The sequence below is a fragment of the Stenella coeruleoalba genome, assembly GCF_951394435.1.
Source record: "Stenella coeruleoalba genome assembly, chromosome: 2".
NCBI lineage: Eukaryota > Metazoa > Chordata > Mammalia > Artiodactyla > Delphinidae > Stenella > Stenella coeruleoalba.
In genome coordinates this window covers 127,493,253-127,518,115 of record NC_137147.1, presented here as the reverse complement: position 1 = coordinate 127,518,115, position 24,863 = coordinate 127,493,253, and the positions used below count along the sequence as shown (strand labels likewise).

Genomic DNA, 24,863 nt, shown 5'->3' with positions numbered 1-24,863 from the left:
TGCTGTACAGCAAAGTGACTCTGTTATACACACATACACATTCTTTTTTTATATTCTTTTCCATTATGGTTTATCATAGCATATTGTATATAGTTCCCCATGCTATATATTAGGACCTTGTTGTTTATCCATTCTAAATGTAATTGTTTGTGTCTACGAACCCCAAACTCACAGTCCATCCTTCTTTCTCCTCCCATCCCCCTTGGCAACCACAAGTCTGTTCTCTATGTCTATGAGTCTGTTTCTGTTTTGTAGATAGGTTCATTTGTGCCATAATTTAGATTCTATGTATAAGTGATATCATACTGTATTTGTCTTTCTCTTTCTGACTTACTTCACTTAGTATGATAATGTCTATTTGCATCTCTATTGGGCAGTTTTTCATATTATATTAGGATACCTGATTTCTATTTAATTTTTTATTTTAGTTCCATGATCCCTGTGTTGGTTTATTTCAATGTCTTATCACATTTTTCTAGGGTGTGGTTTCAATTGCAGTCTGATTGTCAGAGCCGATTTGGTGCTGTTTTGATCCCTTGGTTTCTTTGGTTTTGCTGGACATTCACATAGCTCCTACTAGTCCTGTATAAGGTGTTGGAAGGTTTTTTCTAGACTGGGTTACCTAAGGCTCTCACTGGGGTAAGGGAGACTCCAGCATACAGAAATGAATAGTTCCTCTTAATTAAGGCTGCTCAATAACATGGGATGACCTGACCTTTGTCACCCGGTTTTTAGCCTTTTTAGATACAGAAAGAGTTTCTCTCCTCTAGACATCTTCGAGGCTAACTAAATGAGAATACCTGCAGTGTAGGGACTCCTAGGCCAACTGATCAGTGAATGGGTTACAAATCTTTGCTCACTTTTGCTCTATTTTTGTAGTTCAACTTAGAATCAGCACTTGTTTTTTTATGAAAGAACTAATTTTTTTCACCTTGAGAAGTGAAATGATGGAGAATATCATGACTAAATCTGCCATCCAAACCTCACAGTCCAGTGGGAATTCTCACACTGGTAAGTATTTTGTCCTGAGAATACTGACATTAGAGCATTGTAACATTCCAATGATAATAAAACTCTGGCCAAGCTAGTCAACTGTGAGACTAGGTCATTGACTGTGATGATTGGTCTCTGTGATTTAAAACTGCAGGTCATTGTGTCTGAGGGTGTTGGAATCCTGAGTGCTCAGTCTCTGCCACATATCTCACGTTTAATGTTCTTCTACAAATGTACCTGTATTGATGATGACTTCAGAAATGGATCTCAGAGGAGTCTGAATGAAATGACTGACAAAATTACTTCTGTGAGTTGAGGTCCAGCACAAGGCACTATACTAGGCAAAAAATGGAGGGAATTCAGTTGATCAAGAAGTATTACCAATAGTGACTATGGTATTTGAAAGTTAACCTGGTTGCATAAATTATAGGAAGTAAATTTTATAATTGTCTGTAAACATCTGATTATCTGGTGGCAGAAAATACTGGACAATATTTGCTCTGATGGAGGGTAGAGATTAACACAATTAATATTATTGGAATAACTTCAGAAATATTTCAGGAGAGAAATACATTATTTTATTTAATGTAGGGGTACATTTGTGAACTCTACCATCTTGTGCCTGGCAGACCAATGGACACATTTACTTCTCATCTTTCCACATTTTATTTTATTCCTACATGCAGCATGGATCAAGTACTGTGTTTCATATGAAAGAGAGGGTGACATAAAGGACAGGATTCAGAATAAGTCTGCCTTTCCATCCTTAAGGTCCATTCTCAAACTGGTAAGCATTTTGTCCTGGAAATACTGACATTTCTCGTAGGGGTAATGTAATATTTCAATAACAGTAAGTCTTTGACTATGCTAGTCAGCCTTGGAGCCTTGGGAAGTATATGTGATATATGGCCTCTATGACTGAATATGATAGGTCAGTGAGTCCATGGGTGATGAACTCCTGAGTGCTTGGTCTGTTTCTTAACTGAGCCTCAAAGTAACCCTTTTAATAATGTCATTGGATTGATGATGACTGTAATTATTGATCTCAGAAAATCTGAACAAAATGCGTGACCTAATCAGTTCTGGGAAACTGAGGTCCAGCACAGATACCCACCCTGTGCAAAATATGTGGAAGGAGTGTTGAGTTTGTTCAGCTGTGAGGTACCAACAGGAACTGTTGTATTTGAAAGCTCACCAATGTGCATGTGTTCGATAAACTGAATTAGGCAGAGGTCTGTACTTCTACAGTGTTGGGATAATAGTGAAACTCTCTGAGTGCTCACCTGGCAGCATTATTTACATACTTAGTAAACAGACTCTAGAGAACCAGCACATGAGTGCGGAAAATGTGGGTATGTTTATGCTTATACATGTTTGTCTGAGCTGCTGGAATCTTCTGAGTAACAGTCTCTTTAGGGCAGTTAGATGGTCAAAACTCAAAGAGATCACAGGTTTCATGGGTTTTTATTCTTCATTTCTACATTAAGTGAAACAGTTACATGTAAATTGAAGCATAGGTACTATATTTTGGAATGTCTTCACAATACATTTTAATCTGCTTGCCAACCCAGTCTTAAGTTTTCAACTGTTGTTTAGTTGTGTCTCTCTTTTTCCTCCTATCATGTGAAGAACAACTTTCATATACATTTGATTGCTGGCTTCAATTATAATAATAATATATATTATAATATATAATAATAAACATTTTTAGATGTGAAATCATGTTTAAAATTCTTGCATTTTTATATGGATTTCATGACTTCTGCCCTCAGTGTGTTTCAAATGTGTATAAGAGAGATCCTGCTTGTAATGCATGGTTCTGAGGCATGTGCTCTGGGGAACTCTGAAATTAATGTCTTATTAAAAAAATTAATCTGTATATTACCATGTTCCAAATAGTGAGTGTAACTCTTCTGGTGATATCAGTTGTATAGTGACTAACTATGGTGAATGTTATGTAAGCTTTTACCATTTAACATTATACTAAGATTTTCTTTCTCAACCTCCATAATTTTTGCTTGTGCTTTGTAGATTGGAAGCAATGTTGAATGGAAGGTACATTTTATTGCTTGGAATTCTCACCACTACACCAAGGAACTGCTGTTTTTGTAACAGCCTTCTCACCTGGGAATGGCAAAAACAATGTATTCCAGAGGTAACAACCCAATTTTCAATAAGTTTTTTGCAGGATTATTTTTATTATTGTTTTTAAGAAGTCAGGAATTCACATGTTTTTTTAAAGACTGTTAATTCAAATACTGTGAGACATTAATAATATGGTGAATTATTCATGTTTTCTGTCTCCTTTATTTCTATAACTTTTGCTCTTTCTTTGTTTGGAATATTATTTTTAAATATCTAAGTAAAGAAATAAATTAATACAGTTAAATGCAGGTACACAGCGAACCATTCCATCTTTTTTTTTATATTTAAAATATCTTTTTAAAATTTTACTTTTAAGTTGTGGTCAAATACATATAAAATTTACCATCTTAATCATTTCTAAGGTTAAAGTTCAGTGGCATTAAGTATATTCACATTATTGTGCAAACCTCACCACCATCCACCTCCAGAACTTTTTTCATCTTGCAAGACTGAAACTCTGTACCCATTAAACAAAAGCTCCCATTCTCCCGTCCCTGCAGCCCCTGGTAACTGCCATTCTACTTCCTGTCTCTATCAATTTGGCTACTCTAGGTACCTCATATAAGTGAAATGATACAATACCCTTTTGTTTCTGACTTATTTCACTTAGCATGAGTTCTTCAAGGTTCATTCATGTTGTAGCATGTGTCAGAATTTCCTTTCTGTTTAAGGCTGAATAATATTCTAGAATATACCATACTTTGTTTACCCATTGGTCTGTCAATAGATATTTGGGTTGCTTCCGTCTTTGGCTTTTGTGCATAATGCTATGAACATGAATGTACAAATATCTCTTTGAGACCCTTCTTTGAATTCTTTTGGGTATGTACCAAGATGATACATAGTGATGGTAGGGTAGTTCTCTTTTTAATTTTCTGAAGAAACACCATACTATTTTCCATAGTGGCTGCACCATTTTACATTTCCACCAATAGTGCGCAAGGGTTCCAATTCCTCTACGTCTTTATCAACACATTATTTTCTGCTTTTTTTGATAGTAACCCTCCTAGTTGACATGAGATGGTATTTCATTGTGGTTTTGATTTGCATTTCTCTAATGATTAATGATGTTGAACATCTTTTCATGCACGTATTGGTCATTGGTATATCTTCTTTGGAGAATGTCTATTCAAGTCCTTTGACCATTTTAAATCAGGTTGCTTTTTTTGTTGTTGTTGAGTTATATGAGTTAAATAACTAATATATTTTGGATATTAGTCCTTATCAGATACATAATTTGCAATTATTTTCTCCCTTTTCACTCGGTTGATTGTGTCTTTTTTTTTTATCTTTATTGGAGTATAATTGCTTTACAATGGTGCGTTAGTTTCTGCTTTATAACAAAGTGAATCAGTTATACATATGCATATGTTCCCATATCTCTTCCCTCTAGCGTCTTCCTCCCTCCCACCCTCCCTTTCCCACCCCTCTAGGTGGTCACAAAGCACCGAGCTGACCTCCCTGTATTACGTGGCTGCTTCCCACTAGCTATCTACCTTATATTTGGTAGTGTATGTATGTCCATGCCTTTCTCTATCACTTTCTCACAGCTTACTCTTTCCCCTCCCCATATCCTCAAGTCCATTCTCTAGCAGGTCTCTGTCTTTCTTCCTGTCTTACCCCTAGTTTTTTCATGACAGTTTTTTTTTCTTAAATTCCGTATATATGTGTTAGTATACGGTATTTGTCTTTCTCTTTCTGACTTACTTCACTATGTATGACAGACTCTAGGTCCATCCAGCTCATTACAAATAGCTCAATTTCGTTTCTTTCTATAACTGAGTAATATTCCATTGTATATATGTGCCACATGTTCTTTATCCATTCATCCGATGATGGACACTTAGGTTGTTTCCATCTCCTGGCTATTGTAAATAGAGCTGCAATGAATATTTTGGTACATGACTCTTTTTGAATTATGGTTTTCTCAGGGTATATGCCCAGTAGTGGGATTGCTGGGTCATATGGTAGTTCTATTTGTAGTTTTTTAAGGAACCTCCATACTGTTCTCCGTAGTGGCTGAACCAATTCACATCCCCACCAGCTGTGCAAGAGTGATCCCTTTTCTCCACATTCTCTCCAGCATTTATTGTTTCTAGATTTTTTGATGATGGCCATTCTGACTGGTGTGAGATGATATCTCATTGTAGTTTTGATTTGCATTTCTCTAATGATTAATGATGTTGAGCATTTTTTCATGTGTTTGTTGGCAGTCTGTATATCTTCTTTGGAGAAATGTCTATTTAGGTCTTCTGCCCATTTTTGGATTGCGTTGTTTGTTTTTTCGTTATTGAGCTGCTTGTAAATTTTGGAAATTAATCCTTTGTCAGTTGCTTTATTTGCAAATATTTTCTCCCATTCTGAGGGTTGTCTTTTGGTCTTGTTTATGGTTTCCTTCGCTGTGCAAAAGCTTTGAAATTTCATTAGGTCCCATTTGTTTATTTTTGTCTTTATTTCCATTTCTCTAGGAGGTGGGTCAGAAAGGATAGGGTGTTCTGCCTATGTTTTCCTCTAAGAGTTTGATAGTTTCTGGCCTTACATTTAGGTCTTTAATACATTTTGAGCTTATTTTTGTGTATGGTGTTAGGGAATGATCAGATGTCATACTTTTACATGTACCTGTCCAGTTTTCCCAGCACCACTTATTGAAGAGGCTGTCCTTTCTCCACTGTACATTCCTGCCACCTTTATCAAAGATAAGGTGTCCATATGTGCATGGGTTTATCTCTGGGCTTTCTATCCTGTTCCATTGATCTTTCTGTTTTTGTGTCAGTTCCATACTGTCTTGATTACTATAGCTTTGTAGTATAGTCTGAAGTCAGGGAGCCTGATTCCTCCAGCTCCGTATTTCGTTCTCAAGATTGCTTTGGCTATTTGGGGTCTTTTGTGTTTCCATACAAATTGTGAAATTTTTTGTTCTAGTTCTGTGAAAAATGCCAGTGGTAGTTTGATAGGGATTGTATTGAATCTATAGATTGCTTTGGGTAGTAGAGTTATTTTCACAGTGTTGATTCTTCCAATCCAAGAACATGGTATATCTCTCCATCTATTTGTATCATCTTTAATTTCTTTCATCAGTGTCTTAAAATTTTCTGCATACAGGTCTTTTGTCTCCTTTGCTAGGTTTATTCCTAGATATTTTATTCTTTTTGTTGCAATGATAAATGGGAGTATTTTCTTGATTTCACTTTCAGGTTTTTCATCATTAGTGTATAGGAATGCCAGAGATTTCTGTGCATTAATTTTGTATCCTGATACTTTACCAAATTCATTGATTAGCTCTGGTAGTTTTCTGGTAGCATCTTTAGGATTCTCTATGTATAGTATCATGTGATCTGCAAACAGTGACAGCTTTACTTCTTCTTTTCTGATTTGGATTCCTTTTATTTCCTTTTCTTCTCTGATTGCCGTGGCCAAATCTTCCAAAACTATGTTGAATAAGAGTGGTGAGAGTGGGCAACCTTGTCTTGTTCCTGATCTTAGTGGAAATGCTTTCAGATTTTCACCATTGAGGATGATGTTGGCTGTGGGCTTGTCATATATGGCCTTTATTATGTTGAGGAAAGTTCCCTGTAGGAAAACCCCTGCAGGGTTTTTTATCATAAATGGGTGTTGAATTTTGTCAAAAGATTTCTCTGCATCTATTGATATGATCATATGGTTTTTCTCCTTCAATTTGTTAATATGGTTTATCACATTGATGGATTTGCATATATTGAATAATCCTTGCATTCCTGGAATAAACCCCACTTGATCATGGTGTATGATCCTTTTAATGTGCTGTTGGATTCTGTTTGCTAGTATTTTGTTGAGGACTTTTGCATCTATGTTCATCAGTGATATTGGCCTGTGGTTTTCTTTCTTTGTGACATCCTTGTCTGGTGTTGGTATCAAGGTGATGGTGGCCTCGTAGAATGAGTTTGGGAGTGTTCCCCCCTCTGCTATATTTTGGAAGAGTTTGAGAAGGATAGGTGTTAGCTCTTCTCTAAATGTTTGACAGAATTTGCCTGTGAAGCCATCTGGTCCTGGGCTTTTCTTTGTTGGAAGATTTTTAATCACAGTTTCAATTTCAGTGCTTGTGATTGGTCTGTTCATATTTTCTATTTCTTCCTGATGCAGTCTTGGCAGGTTGTATATTTCTAACAATTTGTTCATTTCTTCCAGGTTGTCCATTTTATTGGCATAGAGTTTCTTGTAGTAATCTCTCATGATCGTTTGTATTTCTGCAGTGTCAGTTGTTACTTCTCCTTTTTCATTTCTAATTGTATTGATTTGAGTCTTCTCCCTATTTATCTGCATGAGTCTGACTAATGGTTTATCAATTTTATTTATCTTCTCAAAGAACTAGCTTTTAGTTTTATTGATCTTTGCTATCGTTTCCTTCATTTCTTTTTCATTTATTTCTGATCTGATTTTTATGATTTCTTTCCTTCTGCTAACTTTGGGGTTTTTCTGTTGTTCTTTCTCTAATTGCTTGAGGTGCAAGTTTAGGTTGTTTATTCGAGATGTTTCCTGTTTCTTAAGGTAGGATTGAATTTCTATAAACTTCCTTCTTAGAAGTGCTTTTGCTGCATCCCATAGGTTTGGGTCATCGTGTCTCCATTGTCATTTGTTTCTGGGTATTTTTTAATTTCCTCTTTGATTTCTTCAGTGATCACTTCGTTATTAAGTAGTGTATTGTTTAGCCTCCATGTGTTTTTATTTTTTACATATCTTTTCCTGTAATTGATATCTAGTCTCATAGCGTTTTGGTCAGAAAAGATACTTGATACAATTTCAATTTTCTTAAATTTACCAAGGCTTGATTTGTGACCCAGGATATGATCTATCCTGGAGAATGTTCCATGAGCACTTGAGAAAAATGTGTATTTTGTTGTTCTTGGATGGAATGTCCTGTAAATATAAATTAAGTCCATCTTGTTTAATGTATCATTTAAAGCTTGTGTTTCCCTATTTATTTTCATTTTGGATGATCTGTCCATTGGTGAAAGTGAAGTGTTAAAGTCCCCTACTATGAATGTGTTACTATCGATTTCCCCTTTCATGGCTGTTAGTTTTTGCCTTATGTATTGAGGTGCTCCTATGTTGGGTGCATAAATATTTACAATTGTTATATCTTCTTTTTTGATTGATCCCTTGATCGTTATGTAGTGTCCTTCTTTGTCTCTTCTGATAGTCTTTATTTTAAGGTCTATTTTGTCTGATATGAGAATTGCTACTCCAGCTTTCTTTTGGTTTCCATTTGCATGGAATATCTTTTTCCATGCCCTTACTTTCAGTCTCTATGTGTCTCTAGGTCTGAAGTGGGTCTCTTGTAGACAGCATATATATGGGTTTTGTTTTTGTTTCCATTCAGCCAATCTGTGTCTTTTGGTGGGAGCATTTAGCCCATTTACATTTAAGGTAATTATCGATATGTATGTTCCTATTCCCATTTTCTTATTTGTTTTGGGTTCATTATTGTAGGTCTTTTCCTTCTCTTGTGTTTCTTGCCTAGAGAAGTTCCTTTAGCATTTGTTGTAAAGCTGGTTTGGTGGTGCTGAACTCTCTCAGCTTTTGCTTGTCTGTAAAGGTTTTAATTTCTCCATCAAATCTGAATGAGATCCTGGCTGGGTAGAGTAATCTTGGTTTCAGGTTTTTCTCCTTCATCACCTTAAATATATTCTGCCACTCCCTTCTGGCTTGCAGAGTTTCTGCTGAAAGATCAGCTGTTAACCTTATGGGGATTCCTTTGTGTGTTATTTGTTGTTTGTCCCTTGCTGCTTTTAATTTGTTTTCTTTGTGTTTAATTTTTGACAGTTTGATTAATATGTGTCTTGGCATATTTCTCCTTGGATTTATCCTGTATGGGACTCTCTGTGCTTCCTGAACTTGATTAACTATTTCCTTTCCCATATTAGGGAATTTTTAAACTATAATCTCTTCAAATATTTTCTCAGTCTCTTTCTTTTCCTCTTCTTCTTCTGGAACCCCTCTAATTCAAATGTTGGTGCATTTAATGTTGTCTCAGAGGTCTCTGAGACTCTCCTCAGTTCTTTTCATTCTTTTTTCTTTATTCTGCTCTGCAGTAGTTATTTCCACTATTTTATCTTCCAGGTCACTTATCCATTCTTCTGCCTCAGTTGATCCCATCTAGAGTCTATTGATCCCATCTAGAGTATTTTTCATTTCATTTATTGTGTTGTTCATCGTTCCTTGTTTCATCTTTAGTTCTTCTAGGTCCTTCTTAAATGTTTCTTGTATTTTTTCTATTCTATTTCCAAGATTTTAGATCATCTTTACTATTATTATTCTGAATTCTTTTTCAGGTAGACTGCCTATTTCCTCTTCATTTGTTAGGTCTGGTGGGTTTTTACCTTGCTCCTTCATCTGCTGTGTGTTTTTCTGTCTTCTCATTTTGCTTATCTTACTGTGTTTGGGGTCTCCTTTTTGCAGGCTGCAGTTTCCTAGTTCCCGTTGTTTTTGGTGTCTGTCCCCAGTTGCTAAAGTTCATTCAGTGGGTTGTGTAGGCTTCCTGGTGGAGGGGACTAGTGCCTGTGTTCTTGTGGATTAGGCTGGATCTTGTCTTTCTGATGGGCAGGTCCACGTCTGGTGGTGTGTTTTGGGGTGTCTGTGGACTTGTTATGATTTTAGGCAGCCTCTCTGCTAATGGGTGGAGTTGTGTTCCTGTCTTGCTAGTTGTTTGGCATAGGGTGTCCAGCACTGTAGCTTGCTGGTTGTTGAGTGAAGCTGGGTGCTGGCGTTGAGATGGAGATCTCTGGGAGATTTTTGCCATTTGACATTATGTGGAGCTTGGAAGTCTCTTGTGTACCAGTATCCTGAATTTGGCTCTCCCACCTCGGAGGCACAGCACTGACTCCTGGCTGCAGCACCAAGAGCCTTTCATCCACATGACTCAGAAGAAAATGGAGAAAAAATAGAAAGAAAGAAAGAAAGAGAGAGAGAGAGAGAAAGGAAGGAAGAAAAAAGAGAAAGAAGGAAGGAAGAAGATAAAATAAACATAAAGTTATTAAAATAAAACATAAATATTAAGAAAAAAAATTTTAAAGAAAAAAAAACTGATGGATAGAACCCTAGAACAAATGGTTGAATCAAAGCTATACAGACAAAATCTCACACAGAAGCATACACATAGACACTCACAAACAGAGGAAAAGGGGAATAAATCATAAATCTTGTCCTCAAAGTCCACCTCCTCAATTTGGGATGATTCGTTGTCTATTCTTGTATTCCACAGATGCAGGGTACATCAAGTTGATTGTGGAGCTTTAATCCGCTGCTTCTGAGGCTGCTGAGAGAGATTTCCCTTTCTCTTCTTTCTTCTCACAGCTCCCGGGGCTCAGTTTTGGATTTGGCTCTGCCACTGCATGTAGGTCACCGGAGGGCGTCTGTTCTTCGCTCAGAGAGGACGGGGTTAAAGGAGCAACTGCTTCGGGGACTCTGGCTCACTCAGGCTGCGGGGAGGGAGGGGCACGGAGTGCGGGGCAAGCCTGCAGCAGCAGAGGCCATCATGACTGTTGCACCAGCCTGAGGCGCGCCGTGCATTCTCCTCGGGAAGTTGTCCCTGGATCCCGGGACCCTGGCAGTGGCGGGCTGCACAGGCTCCCTGGAAGCGGGGTGTGGATAGTGACCTGTTCTCGCACACAGGCTTCTTGGTGGCGGCAGCAGCAGCCTTAGCGTCTCATGCCCGTCTCTGCGGTCTGCGCTTTTAGCTGTGGCTCGTGCCCATCTCTGGAGCTCTTTTAAGCAGCGCTCTTAATCCCCTCTCCTCGCGCACCAGGAAACAAAGAGGGAAGAAAAAGTCTCGTGCCTCTTCGAGGCAGCCTTTTCCCCGGACTCCCTCCCGGCTACCCGTGGTGCACTAACCCCCTGCAGGCTGTGTTCACGCTGCTAACCCCAGTCCTCTCCCTGCGCTCCGACCGAAGCCCAAGCCTCAGCTCCCAGCCCCGCCCACCCTGGCCGGTGAGCAGACAAGCCTCTCGGGCTGGTGAGTGCCTTTTGGCACCGATCCTCTGTGCGGAACTCTCTCTGCTTTGCCCTCTGCACCCCTGTTGCTGTGCTCTCCTCCGCGGCTTCGAAGCTCTCCCCCTCCGCCACCTCCAGTCTCTGCCCGCGAAGGGGCTTCTAGTGTGTGGAAAACCTTTTCTCCTTCACAGCTCCCTCCCACTGGTGCAAGTCCTGTCCCTATCCTTTTGCCTCTGTTTTTTTTTTTTTTTCTTTTGCCCTACGCAGGTACGTGGGGAATTTCTTGCCTTTTGGGAGGTCTGAGGTCTTCTGCCAGCGTTCAGTAGGTGTTCTGTAGGAGTTGTTCCACGTGTAGATGTATTTCTGGTGTATCTGTTGGGAGGAAGGTGATCTCCACGACTTACTCTTCCACCATCTTCCCCTCGTCCTTCTATTCCATCTTTTGCTTGGTTGATAAATGTACATTATCGCTTCTCATCTTTACATATTACATCTTTACATTCTATTACTACAATTCAAGATGGACCAAGAGCTGGGTTTCATATGAATGAGTTTATTCCCTATTCTTGAGATCTGACATGAAGGAGTATTTCAGTAACAATTTTGCCTCTCATCCTTAAGGGCCAGTGAGAATTTTCATGCTGGTAAGCACTTTGTCCTGAAGATACTGACATTCCTCTCAGGGAGTGTAACCCTCCAGTGACAATGGGACTCTGGGGTCATCAGTGATGCTGGCCTCCACGGTTGAATAGTGTGGGCCAGTGTGTCCCAGGGAGATGGATTCCTGAGAGCTCAGTGTCTGCCACATGTTTCATTCTAAATTTCCCTTTTATAAGTGTGCCTGGATAAATGGTGACTTCAAAAATGGACCTCAGTGGAATCTGAACAAAATGAGTGACAAAATCGCTTATGTGAGCTGAGGTCCAGTCCACGGACCATGCTAGGCAAAACTGTGGAGGGATATTCAATTTGCTCAGCAGGTGGTGTCCCCCAGAAAGGACTATGGTATTGAAAAACTAAGATGCTGGCATACACTAGAGGAACTGAATTGTACAAAGGTCGCTAAATAAACAATTTGGGGATGATATAATAACTCTTTGGGTACTTGGCTGCCAGCATGTACAAACTTGTAGTAAATAAACTCTGGGTAATCACCACTTCAATAATGAGTTCTATGAGAAATCTTTGTAACTACACTTGAACCATTCACACATTTATCTGAGCTACCAAAATCTTCTGAGTGATTATTGATATCTTTAGTGTGCTTAGATTGTCAGAATTCAAAGATATTGTATTATGAACTTCTACTTTTCCTTTTCTATTAAATGGAACAATTATATGTAAATTGAAGAGTAGATGTGTGGAATCTTCACAACATATTTTAATTTGCTTGCCAACCCAGACACCAGAAGTAGAACACTTGTTTCTTTGTTTTTCATTTTTCTTACAAACTGAGCAAGTAATTTCATATATTTTGAATGCTGGCTTCAACTACTAATAGTTTTCTGATGTGAAATGATTATACTTCAAATTCTTAGATTTTTACATGGATATCATTGGCCCCTTTCATATATTCTCAATGGGTTTCTAATGTGTTTAAAGAGACATCCTAGTTACAGTAAATGATTTTGCAGTGACTGTTTTGGGGAAACTTTGAGACAAATATCTTAGAAAAAATTATATCTGTTCTACTGTGATCAAAGTTGTGAGCATAATTGTTCTTGTCATCTCATGATTCAAGGAATATCTATTATGAATACTTATAACTTCTTACAGCTGAATATTCCATTAGGAAAACTTTGTTTTGCAATTTCCCTAATTTCCTGTGTACTTTTTATATTGACCATAACATTAGAATTCCATGAATGTCATCACCACACCACTGATGTACCGATTTTGTCACTTGTGCCAGCTCTCTTAACTGGGAAGTAACAAAACAATGCACTCCTAGGGTAACATCCAATTTTAGTAAATTTACTTTTCTGGATTATTTTTATTATTTTTTAAGTAATCAAAAATTGTATTGAGTTGTTGAATAATCAGTTAATACAAACAACTCTACTAGCTTTAATAATCTGTTGAGGCATCTGAGGCTTCAGTCTCCTTTATTTTTAAGATTTTATGCTTTACTTTAACCAGAAACATCCTAAAGGAGTAATAAATTAGGAGATTTTCCATAAAGATACATAGCACATCTTCTTGTCTTATGCAATTTTGACAAATAGACATGTATACCTTTCACCTTTTCACATTTATACTTTCCCACAAGTAGATATGGACCAAAAACTAGGTTTCATATGGACGAGTTTCTTCCTACTCCTTGATATGTGCCATGAAGAAAAATATTAGGAATAATTCTGCCTTCCATCCTCAAGGGCCAGTGGGAATTCTACTGTACTTTTTCCTGAAAATACTCCATCCCAGGGAGACGGAGTCCTGAGAGCTCAGTGTCTGCCACATATCTAAGGATCAAGGTCTCTTTCACAAATGTGCCTGGATCGATGATGACTTCAAAAATGGATATTGTTGGAATCTGAACAAAATTAGTGACAAAATCACTGATGTGAACTGAGGTCCAGCAGAAGAGACCATGCTAGGCAAAAATGTTGGGGTAGAGCTCAGTTTGGTCAGCTAGTGGTACCTATAGGGTCCATAGTAATTGAATGCTATCCTGATTGCATACATTAAAGGAATTGAATTCCACAGAGGTCTATAAATATCTGACTTAGGGATGACATGGCAACTCTTTGAATGCTTGGCTGGCAGTTTCCATGCATTCATAGTAACCAGATCCTGGAGAACCAGCATAGGAGTAGAGAGGCTGGTGGTAAATGGTTATGTCTACCCATGAGCTATTCACACATTCTTCTTAGGTGCCTTAGTCTTCAGAGTGAAGTCAATTAGGTATTCAAGGCAGAATATATGAGTGTTTATTTATCTCTTAAAGTAAAAGAAAAACATAGAAATTTAAGAGCAGTTTCTATTTGTCAAAATGTCTTCCAGAACATTTTAATTTCCTTGCTGACCAAGTCACAAGTATTAGAAGAGTTTTTTTCCCTGTCACCCAAAGAGGAATTTTCTAGACATTTATGTTATGGATCCAAATAGATGCTGTATTAAACATATTTAATTAAAAATTATTACATTTCCAATTACTTATATTTTAGGTAGATTTCATTGCCCAGTATTCATATTGTGTTAGTGGGTTTCATAGTGTTGAAGGGGAGATCCTAGTATTAATGCCTGCTGCTGAGTGAAGGCTTTGGGGAAACTTTGAGACCAAGGCCTTACAACTTTCAGTGTTACCCTGATCCAAGTAGTGAGCATTATTTTTCTTCTTATACAGATAGTCAAGGGAATATCTATGGTTTATTCCTTATAATCTGTTATTAGTTAGTAAACTTTCAATTATGATGGTTTGGTTTGTCAAATTCCCTAATTTCCCAATATATTCAGTAGATTAGAGGTGATATTGAAGTTGGATGGAATTCCTCCCACTTCTTCAAGGAACTGCTGATTTTCTCATTCATACCAGCTCCCTTCTGCATAAATAATCACAACAATGCACTCCAGAGGTAACATTGCAACTTTTAATAAATGTATTTTCCTGGGTTAGTATGTGTTTTTAGCGAGCAAGATTACAGATGGTCTTTTGGAGTCTGTTAATCTGAACATGTGAGACTTTTAATAGTCTGGGTCATCTGAGGTTTCTGTGTACTTTTTTCCCAGGATTTTAATGCTTCCTCCATTTTGCATAACATCAGAAGATCCTACTAGAGAAATAGTATTTTTGTATACTTGTGCATAGTAAACATCTTGTGTTCTGCGTGGTTAACAGGTGGACACATATACTTCTCATCTTTCCATAATTTTACTCTATGCCAGCATATCGACATGGACCAAGAACTCAGTTTTGTATAAAAGTGTGGGCCACTGTGTCACAGGGAGATGGAGTCCTGAGAGCTCAGTGTCTGCCACATATCTCAGGATCAAGGTCTCTTTCACAAATGTGCCTGGATTGATGATGACTTCAAAAATGGATCTCGTTGGAATCTGAACAAAATGAGTGACAAAATCACTTATGTGAACTGAGATCCAGCATAAGAGACCACTTTAGGCAAAAATGTAGAGGATTCAGTTTGGTCAGCTAGTAGTATCCCCCATAAAAGGACTATGATATTAGAAAACTAAGATGCTGGCGTATGCTAGAGGAAATGAATTGTACAGAAATTATAAATAACCATTGTGGAATGACAACTCTGAGTGCTTGACAGGCAGTATCTTTACACCCATAGTAAACAAACAGTGGAGAATCAGCACATGAAATGGTTGTGCTTACACTAGGACATTCTCACAGTTTCCTTAAATGTTGCAGTCTTTTGTGAAGATCAGCGTGTTTTGGTCTATTAGATAGCCAATTAGAAAGAAATTATTAGTTTTTGCTTGTCATTTATCTCTTAAGTGAAAGAAATATGGGAAAATAGAAGAGTTGATTGCATTAGTGAGATTATCTTATATCATGTTTTAATTTGCTTGCTAACCTATCAATTCAAAGAGTAGAATATGTTTTTTTCTTTTTCTTGTCACTCAGGGAGAAATTTCCTAGATATTTGATGATGGATTAAATTTAGATATTTCATTAAACATTTTTAACATGAAATGATTAAATTTCTAATTCTTGGAATTTTATGTGGATATCATCAGCGAATATTCATATTCCTTCAATGGGTTTATATGTTTAAAGAGATGTTGTACTTTTAGTAAGTAATAGGGGGACTTTTGGGTCAACTTTGAGATGAATGTCTTAGAAAAATTGATTTTCTATTCTACCCTTTTCCAAGGAACAAACATAATTTTTTCTCATTATATAGATGGTCAAGTGAATATCTGTGGTTAATTCCTTATTACTTTTTATCAATTGACATTCAATTGGGAAGGTTTTATTTCACAACTTCCTTTATTTCCTCTGTGCTTTGAAAGATGGAAGTGACTTTGGAATTGCATGGAATACTCACCACCATAAAAAAGTGCTGATTTTGTTGCTTTCACCTGTTCCCTCTCCTGGGATGGAACAAAATAATGAACTCCAAAGGTAATAACAAATTTTAAACAAATTTTCTTTTTATGGCTTATTTTTATTATATTTTTTGTAATCAGGTAGATAATTGGTTTTGTGAAGTATCTGTTAATCCAAATAATGTGTTATTAATTATCTGGTGAGGTCCAATATTTTGTCTCCTTTATTTCCAAGGTTTTTGTGCTTTCTCCCTTTGAATAACATCAGAAACATTCTAGTAAAGTAATATGTGTATATTTAATATGAAGGTACATAATAAATCTGCTTGTCTTTTGCATGTTTGACAAATAGACATATATACATCTCATTTTTCCATATTTTTACTCTAGTTCCACAGATATGGACCACTGGTTGAGTTTAATATGAAAGAGTTTATCCCTCTTCTTGAGAGGTGACATGAAGGAAAGTATTGAAAATCATTTTACCATCTCATCCTCAAATGCCAGTGGGAATTGTAACATCAGTAAGCATTTCATCCTGAAAATACTGACATTCCTCTTAGGACATTGTAACACTCATACGACAATGAGACTCTGGCTGTGCTAGTCAGTCATGGGACTGTTATCGACTGTGATGACTGGTCTGCATTATTGAATACTGTGGGTCAATGTGTCTGAGGGTGTCAGATCCCTGAGTGCTCAGTGACTGCCACATATCTCAGGATCAAAGTTCCTTTTACTAATGTGCCTGGATTAATGATAACTTCACATATGTTTCTCATTGGAATATGAACAAACTGAGTGACAAAATCATTTGTCAGCTGAGGTCCCTCCCAGGGACCATGCTAGGCAAAAAATGTGGAGGGAGCTCAATTGGTCTAGTAGAGGTACCAGCCAGGACTGAAGTGTTTGAAAGCTCACATGATTGCATACATTAAGGGAAATGAGCTGTACAGAGATCTATAAATGTCTGGTTTAGGGACGACGTGGAAACTCTTAGAGTGCTTGGCTGACAACATCCATTCACTAATAGTAATCAGACTCTGGAGAATCAGCACATTAGTAGTGAGACCAAGGATATATGATTTTGTCTACCCTTGAGCCATTCACAAGATTTCCTTAGATGCTACAATCTTGTGAGTGAGCAGTAGTCTATTGAGGTCAATTACGTAGTCAGTTCAAAAGATATTATGTCTTTACTTGTCAATTTTTTTAGATAAAGCAAATATATGGAAATTTAAAAGTAGTTTGTGTTTACAGGAATATCTTAGGGCATGTTTTGATTTGATTGTTAACTCAGTCACAAAAATTCATACAGTTATTTTTCTTCTCACCCAAAGAGAACTTTTCTAGACGTTTGAGTGATGGAGTCAAGTATATGCTGCACTAAATATTTTTAATTGTAAAATTATTGCGTTTCCAGGTCTTGGCATTTTATTGGTTAATATTCATATTCCTTCAGTCTGTTTCACATGTGTTTTAAGGGAGATCCCAGTTTTAATGAGTGATTCTAAGGGTCCTTTGGAGAAATTTTGACCAGGTCTTAGAACAAATGACTTTCTATACGTTCCTGTTCCATGGAACAATGCTATTTTTATTCTTATCATACAGGTGGTCAGCAAATATATGTAATTAATTCCTTATAACCTCTTATCAATTAATATTCAACTTGGAAGGTTTTCTTTCTCAACTCCTCTAATTTCCTCTGTGGTTTGTAGGTTGGAAGTAATATTGGAATTGCATGGAATTCTTACCACCCCACCAAAGAAGAGCTGGTTTTGTCACTTCTGCCAGCTCCTTATCTAAGAAGAAATCCAATGATGCACTCTCAAGGTAACATCTAATCTTTTATAAATTTTTCCTGAGTTATTATTTTTTAAGTAATTAAGAATTTAATTGGTGTTTTGTAGAGTCTGTCAATTCAAACAGTGTGAGGACTTAATAATCTGGTGATTCTTTGAGGCTTCTTTCTGTTCTTTTCCAGAATTTTTGCATTTTCTCAGTCTTCCTACTAATGCCTCATACAGGAATTAAGCATGGAGATGAAAGTAAAGCCATTCCTCACCAGTGTGGCAGAGAGAAACTGTTTCTACTGAGGGGTGTGCTTGGCCAAATGTACTGAATCCTCAGCAGTGTGGCCTGGTGAGCAACACCCTGACAATAGGATGGGAAGTATTTCATGGTGAGAGGGCTCAGTGTTTGACTTTTCCTCTCTGCACCCTCCCAACCTCTCTAGTCACATGTCGGTATTTATTGTGCCTGTGTGAGTCCTGCCTGCATTGCTGTGACCATACCATGTAGAATCAGGCGTAGAGTAACTGTGCATCCTCTGCAAATTGCCAGGTTCCTGAGCTCAAGCAAGTTTAGTGCTATAAGTGATTTTTAGACAACTGTTCTTTATTTCCCTATCATGGCAGTTTTCTCCTCCCCAATTCATTGGGTCATCTTTGAGGGTAAGATAATTCTGAGGTTTAATTTACAGAATATATATGTATTATATGCATTGTTGTGGTTGAATTGTTCACCAGGCCAACATTTTCCTGGAACTTTAAGCACATTCCGACAGTCTGATTTCACATTTAATTTGTCTGGCAGAAAATGTTGGACAATATTTGCTCTTATGGAGGCCAGAGAGCCTAATACAATTAATGTTGTTGGAATAACACTGGAAACACCCTAGCAGAGCAATGCATTAGCTTATTTAATAGGAGGGTACATTATTGAACCCTACTGTCTTATGCCTGACCGGCCAATGGACAGGTTTACTTCTAATCTTTCCACATTTTTATTCTACTCCCACAGGGTAACAAGGATAGAGCTCAGGTTTCCTATGAAAATGTTTATTCCTTCCCCTTGAGATGCAACATGAAGGAAAGGCCCATCCTAAGAGGCCAGTGGGAATTCTCAAGTCAGTAAGCATTTGTCCCTAAAATATTGACCTTCCTTCTAAGGATTATATAATATTCCAATTACCATAGGCACTGTCTATGATAGTCAGCTGTGAAGCCTGGATCACTGATGTGGGGTCTGGTCTCCATAACTGAGTAGAGTAGATAAGTGATGAACTTCAGAGTCTCTTTCACTTTCTGAGGTGAGCAGTGCCCTATTTTAGAAACTCATGTGTATCAATGATTGCTATAATAATTGATCTCATTTAAAAATCTGAACAAAATGAGTTACACAATCACTTCTGTGAAACTGAGGTCTAGCATAGATACCCACCCTAAGCAAAATATTTGCAGGGTGGAGATCAGTGATTTCATTCATGTGGTATCAGGCTAAGCTGCTTGCATGCATTAGAGGAACTGAACTGTACAGTGTCTATTCATATCTAATTGTCAGGTGAAATTGCAACCCTTTGAGTCTTTAGCTGGCAGCATAAATACACTTGTAGTAAACAGACCCTGGGGAACTAGCACATGAGCACTGAAGATTCTAGAAATGGTTGTACCTACACTTGAGCCATTCACACAGTTGTCTGAGCTACTGGAGTCCTCTCTTGAGTGCTATTTATAGGTGGTCAAAATACAGATTATGGATTTTTACTTTTCCCTAGTAAGTGAAACAAATATATGATAATTAAAAAGTAGGTACTATATGTGAGACCTTCACAATATATTTTAATTTGCTTGCCAACCAGTCACTAGGATTGAATTATTGTTTCTTTGTTTTTTGTTTTTCTCATCAACCAAAAGAGCAACACACAAGTACTGGCTTCAACTATATACTGCATTAAACATTTTCAGATGTTAAATGATTAAATTTCCAGTTCTTGTGTTTGTTTGTTTGTTTTACATGGATTTCCTTATACACTTTTATATACCCCCAATGGATTTCTAATGTGTTTAAAGAAAGATCCTAGTTATAATGAATGAAGTTCTGGTGGGTACACTGAGGAAACTTTGAGACAAATGTCTTAGAACAAATATTTCTAAATTAATATGTTCCAAGGAATGAGCATTTATAGTTCTTGTCATATTTTTTTTAACATCTTTATTGGGGTATAATTGCTTTACAATGGTGTGTTAGTTTCTGCTTTATAACAAAGTGAATCAGTCATACATAAACATATGTTCCCATATGTCTTCCCTCTTACGTCTCCCTCCCTCCCACCCTCCCGGCAGTCACAAAGCACCGAGCCAATATCCCTGTGCCATGCAGCTGCATTCTTGTCATATTGATTGCCACTGAATATCTTTGATGTATTCCTTATAACAACTTGTTACTAAATATTACATTAGGAAAGTTTTCTTTCTCAGCTCCCTAATTTTCCTTGTGCTTTGCAGATTGGAAGTGATGTTAGAGAGAAGGGATATTTTGCTGCTTGTAATTCTCACTGCCACACCAAAGAAGTGCTGTTTTTGTCACTTGCACTAGCTCCATTCTCTGGGAAAAATCAAAACAATGCCTTCCATATGTAATATCCAATTTTAATAAATGTATGTTCCTAGAATATTTTACTAAGCAATTTAGAATTTTATTGCTTTTGTGAGGTGTCTGTTAATCCAAAGAGTGTGAGGCATTAATAATCTGGTGAGTCATATGAGGCACTTTTCCACCCCCAATTTTTGCACTATCTGTCTTTTGAATAATTTCAGAAACATCTCAGTAGAATGATAATATGGATTACACTATGCATATACATAGTGAACGCTCCTGTCTTGTATATAGTTGACAAATGGACTCATCCTACTTCTCATCTAGATGCACATTTATCTTTCCCACAGGTTGACATGTTCCAAAAACTGGGTTTCATAAGGATAAGTTTATCCCTTCCCCGTGAGATGAGACATGAAGGAAAGTGTTGGGAATAATTCTACTTCCCATCATCAAAGGCCTGTGTGAATTCTCACAAAGGTAAGCATTTTGTCCTGAGGATACTGATATTCTTTTAGGGACTTGCAATGTTCCAATGACACTGAGAGTCTATCTGCATTAGTCAGACATGGAACTGGATCGCTGACTGGGTTTGCTGGTCTCCATGACTTAGCAGCATGGACTGTGTATCCAGTGGTGATGGGATCCTTATTGTTCCGTGTCTGTCACCTATCTCAGGCTCACAATTGCTTTATAAACATGCTGGGGCCAATGATGGCTTCAATAATTGAGATGTTGGAAAATCTGGACAAAATAAGTGACAGAATCACTTCTCTGAAACTGAGTTCAAGATATATAAAAGGACATATAACAAAATTAGTGTTACTCTGAAGTAGATTGTGATAATTTAAGGTGCATTTGTAAACCCTAGGGTCAGTACTAAGCAAATAACTCAAAAGCATTAAAAGAACTACCAAAGAATTAAAATAGTACAGTAAGAAGTATCTATTTAATACAAACAAGGCAGCTAAGAATGAACAGAGAAACCAAAATGATATGACATCTAGAAAACAGATAGGAAAATGGCAGGCATAAATCCAACCACATGACCATTATATTAAATTTAAAAGACAGAAACTGGGAGATTTAATTTAAAAAATTAAACAGGGCTTCCCTGGTGGTGCAGTGGTTGAGAGTCCGCCTGCCGATGCAGGGGACACGGGTTCATGCCCTGGTCCAGGAAGATCCCACATGCTGCGGAGCGGCAGGGCCCATGAGCCATGGCCGCTGAGCCTGCACATCCGGAGGCTGTGCTCCGCAACGGGGAGGCCACAACAGTGAGAGGCCCACGTACCGCAAAAAAAAAAAAAAAAAAAAAAACGAAAGAAAATTAAACAGGTATACATTGTTTATAAAAGAGATACTTCAGAACAAAAAACACAAACTGTATGAAGATAAAGGATTAGTAATTATATCATGCAGAGAATACCCAGAAGAGAGCAAGAGTGGCTATACTGACATCAGAGAAAATAGCCTTTATGGTAAACTATTACTAGAAATTAAGAAGGATATTATATGATAGAAGGTTTAATTACATAATCATCAAGTAATAGTGTCTCAGATTACATAAAGCAAAACCCAACATAATCAAAAGGATAAATAGGCAATTAAGCAGTAACATCTGGGCTCTTCAGTACCCTCTTCTTAATAATTGATAGACCAATATAGAGAATCAGTGTGGTTATAGCATACTTGAGCAATCTTATCAACCAACTTGACCTGACATATATAGAACACTCTACCTAACAATAGCAGAGCACAAATTATTTTCAAACACATCTGGAACATTTTCTGACATAGGTCATATGCTAAGTTATAAAACTGAACTCAGTGAATTTTAAAAGATTGAAATTGTGTAGAGTATGTTCTGTGACCACAGAAGAAATTAAATTAGAAATCAAACAAGTCAATCTGGCTTATTACTAAATATTTGGAAATTAACATCTTTTACAAGAACCCATGGTCAAAGACAAAATTATAAAAGAAAACATTTAGAACTGAGTCAGATACAACTAAAGACATGCCTAGGGGGAAATTTATAGTTTTAAATGATTATATCAGAAAAGAGGAAAAATATCAAACAAATAATCTAAGCTTTAACCCTAAGAAGCAAGAAAAAGACTAAACTAGAGAATTAAACCCAAATCAAGTAAAAGGGAGTAAATAATAAATTTCTGAGCAAAGATCAATGACATAAAAGTAAAACCCAGATTAGCTATAGGGAAAACCCATTTAACTGAAAGCTAGATTGGTTGGAGGAATGCTACTATTTGTCTCATTGTGTTTTCTTGAGAGGAGGTGGCTGTGGAGGAAAGCAATGTTCTAGTTGCACTTTAAACTCAGTAACATGCCATTGATATTAGGTTTGCATTACTATCAGTATCAGTGCTGATCTCTGTGAAGTTTCCAGAAGATTCATTGACAATACACTATCATTCAAATTTACCTGTTGCTAGTCAGTGGTTTTTTTAATTTGTTTTTGTTTATTTGTTCGTTTTGTTTTGCTTGTCAATAGTTTAATCTCTTTTGGGAGGACCCTTGTTATAACATCAGATACATACATTAATAATATGGTGAGTTCTCCATGGTTTCCATTCCTGTAGATTCTAGGATTTTTGACACTTCTGTGCTTAGCTCAAAGCATAAAGGCATTGGACATTTAGAGTGCTTGAATAGTTCCTTCCTTTTTAGGAATGAAGATGATGTTGGGCCAAAATGAGGTATATGATTGAGAGAAGGTCCCTGAAACCTCAGCAGTGTGTCCTGTTGAGTGACCATTTGAAGAGAATGGGAAACTGCCTCAAACACAGTTCATGACAGAATGGAACACTCTATGAGCTCCTTACCTGTTTAGTTATTTTTCTCAAATTAACAAGTATTCACAGTGTATTCTCAACATAGTCGATGTCATCCTCCTGAGGTGAAAAATTGGTTCTTGGGAATCAAAAGAAATCTTAAATATTACAGTGGTTCATTGTCCTCCAAACAACCATAGTACATAAGCAGATATACAGCATATCTGTGGTACTAAAATTTGGGGGCAGTGTTGAAAACTAGGAGAAAATGTCTAAGAAGGATATCCAGGCAGGTGATGGGAAAAAAAGGTTGTGAAACACTGTTGAACATGTTTCTGCCATCCAACTATATAAAAAACAGGTGTGATGTAAGCCAGAGCACTTGCTACCATTTGCCAAGATTTCCTTAGTAGTAGCAGGTTTTACAGAGACAGTGATTTTAGAAGGTTGTGTTTCTTTTTCCATTAGAGGCACTTAATATCCTTCTCTTCCTCAATACATTATCTTAACTTAGGTCTTAAATATTTTCTGAAGAAGTGTGTCTGTGTAGGTTTCTTTGAAGGCAATGGCTGCTTATCTTCTATTGGAACTTTCAGAAAACTCAAAGTCCACATCTATATATTTTCCAGCAGGAATATTTACGACTAAATTTGCTGTGTCTGAGACCAATGGCTATTGCAATAGCCATTGTGCAATAACATATGCACAATGATATGCTTTTTCTCACCCCTAAGATTTCCAGACCTTTGTTTAGCAGAAACAAAAGTTCTATTGGACACAAGTTATCTAGAGTTATTACATGTATGTCACTATATGGTAAGAGATATAGTTATTATAAAAATAACATCTTTAAAAAGTTGTTGAAATTTTAGGTAAGATTATTTTGGAAAACTATGTTGGAAAGTAGAATTATAAGCTATCACATTATGATAAATATTTCTAAATTTGTTTATTGACTTGTCAGGAAGCAAGAAAATGAAATAAGACAGTGGCCTTGTATCAATATGTTTATATTCAGAAGACCAATGCATGTTTTAACAAGTGTATGTTTTTTGCTTAACTTTAATATAGAAGTTAAAATTTTACTCCTTTACATAAATCTAGTATTTCAATATATTTTAATGGTTAACATGATAATAGAAGAAAACCTGTAAATACATTTGATAAAATGTGTGATATAGTGTTCCGCAGATGACTTCAGAAAGAGTATTCAGACATCACTTTAAGATAGATACAGTTTTTCATTTGTTCATCGGGTGATCAGCAAAGTTGAGATCAGTAAATCACATGTAAGCCATTGTTCTCTGCATTTTTGAAGATAATCTGAACATAGTAATCAAATGTGTTCTTCATTTTGTCACATCTATAGTTATATTGAGATTGCTTAAAAATCATATATTAAAATATTGTATTTATGTATATGTTTTAGATGAAGAATAGTTAGTACACTTCTGATTATTGCACAGAACTGTACCTTTTCACTAGATTATTGTTCTGGGGCAAATTTTAGACTATTTTTTTAAAAAGAGTAATTTAGCTTAATCCAATGTTTCTAGGTATTTGGATATTATT

The 24,863-nt window shown here is 36.9% G+C and overlaps 1 long non-coding RNA gene across 8 annotated transcripts in view; it reads left to right on the top strand.

Moving 5' to 3' along the window:
- Positions 1 to 511: 511 nt before the first annotated feature.
- LOC307181626 overlaps positions 512 to 24,863 on the top strand; it is a 30,482-nt gene continuing 6,130 nt past the window's right edge. For 2 of the 8 annotated variants that reach the window (XR_013826984.1, XR_013826985.1), the window contains exons 1-11: positions 512 to 1,011; positions 1,148 to 1,300; positions 1,680 to 1,780; positions 3,025 to 3,148; positions 14,560 to 14,678; positions 16,084 to 16,195; positions 16,510 to 16,643; positions 17,838 to 17,952; positions 18,104 to 18,301; positions 18,922 to 19,027; positions 20,847 to 20,976. This is a non-coding gene — a long non-coding RNA (uncharacterized lncRNA). The remainder of the gene's footprint in view (positions 1,012 to 1,147; positions 1,301 to 1,679; positions 1,781 to 3,024; positions 3,149 to 14,559; positions 14,679 to 16,083; positions 16,196 to 16,509; positions 16,644 to 17,837; positions 17,953 to 18,103; positions 18,302 to 18,921; positions 19,028 to 20,846; positions 20,977 to 24,863) is intronic. The other 6 variants (XR_013826980.1, XR_013826982.1, XR_013826978.1 and 3 more) reach the window with 6 other exon arrangements.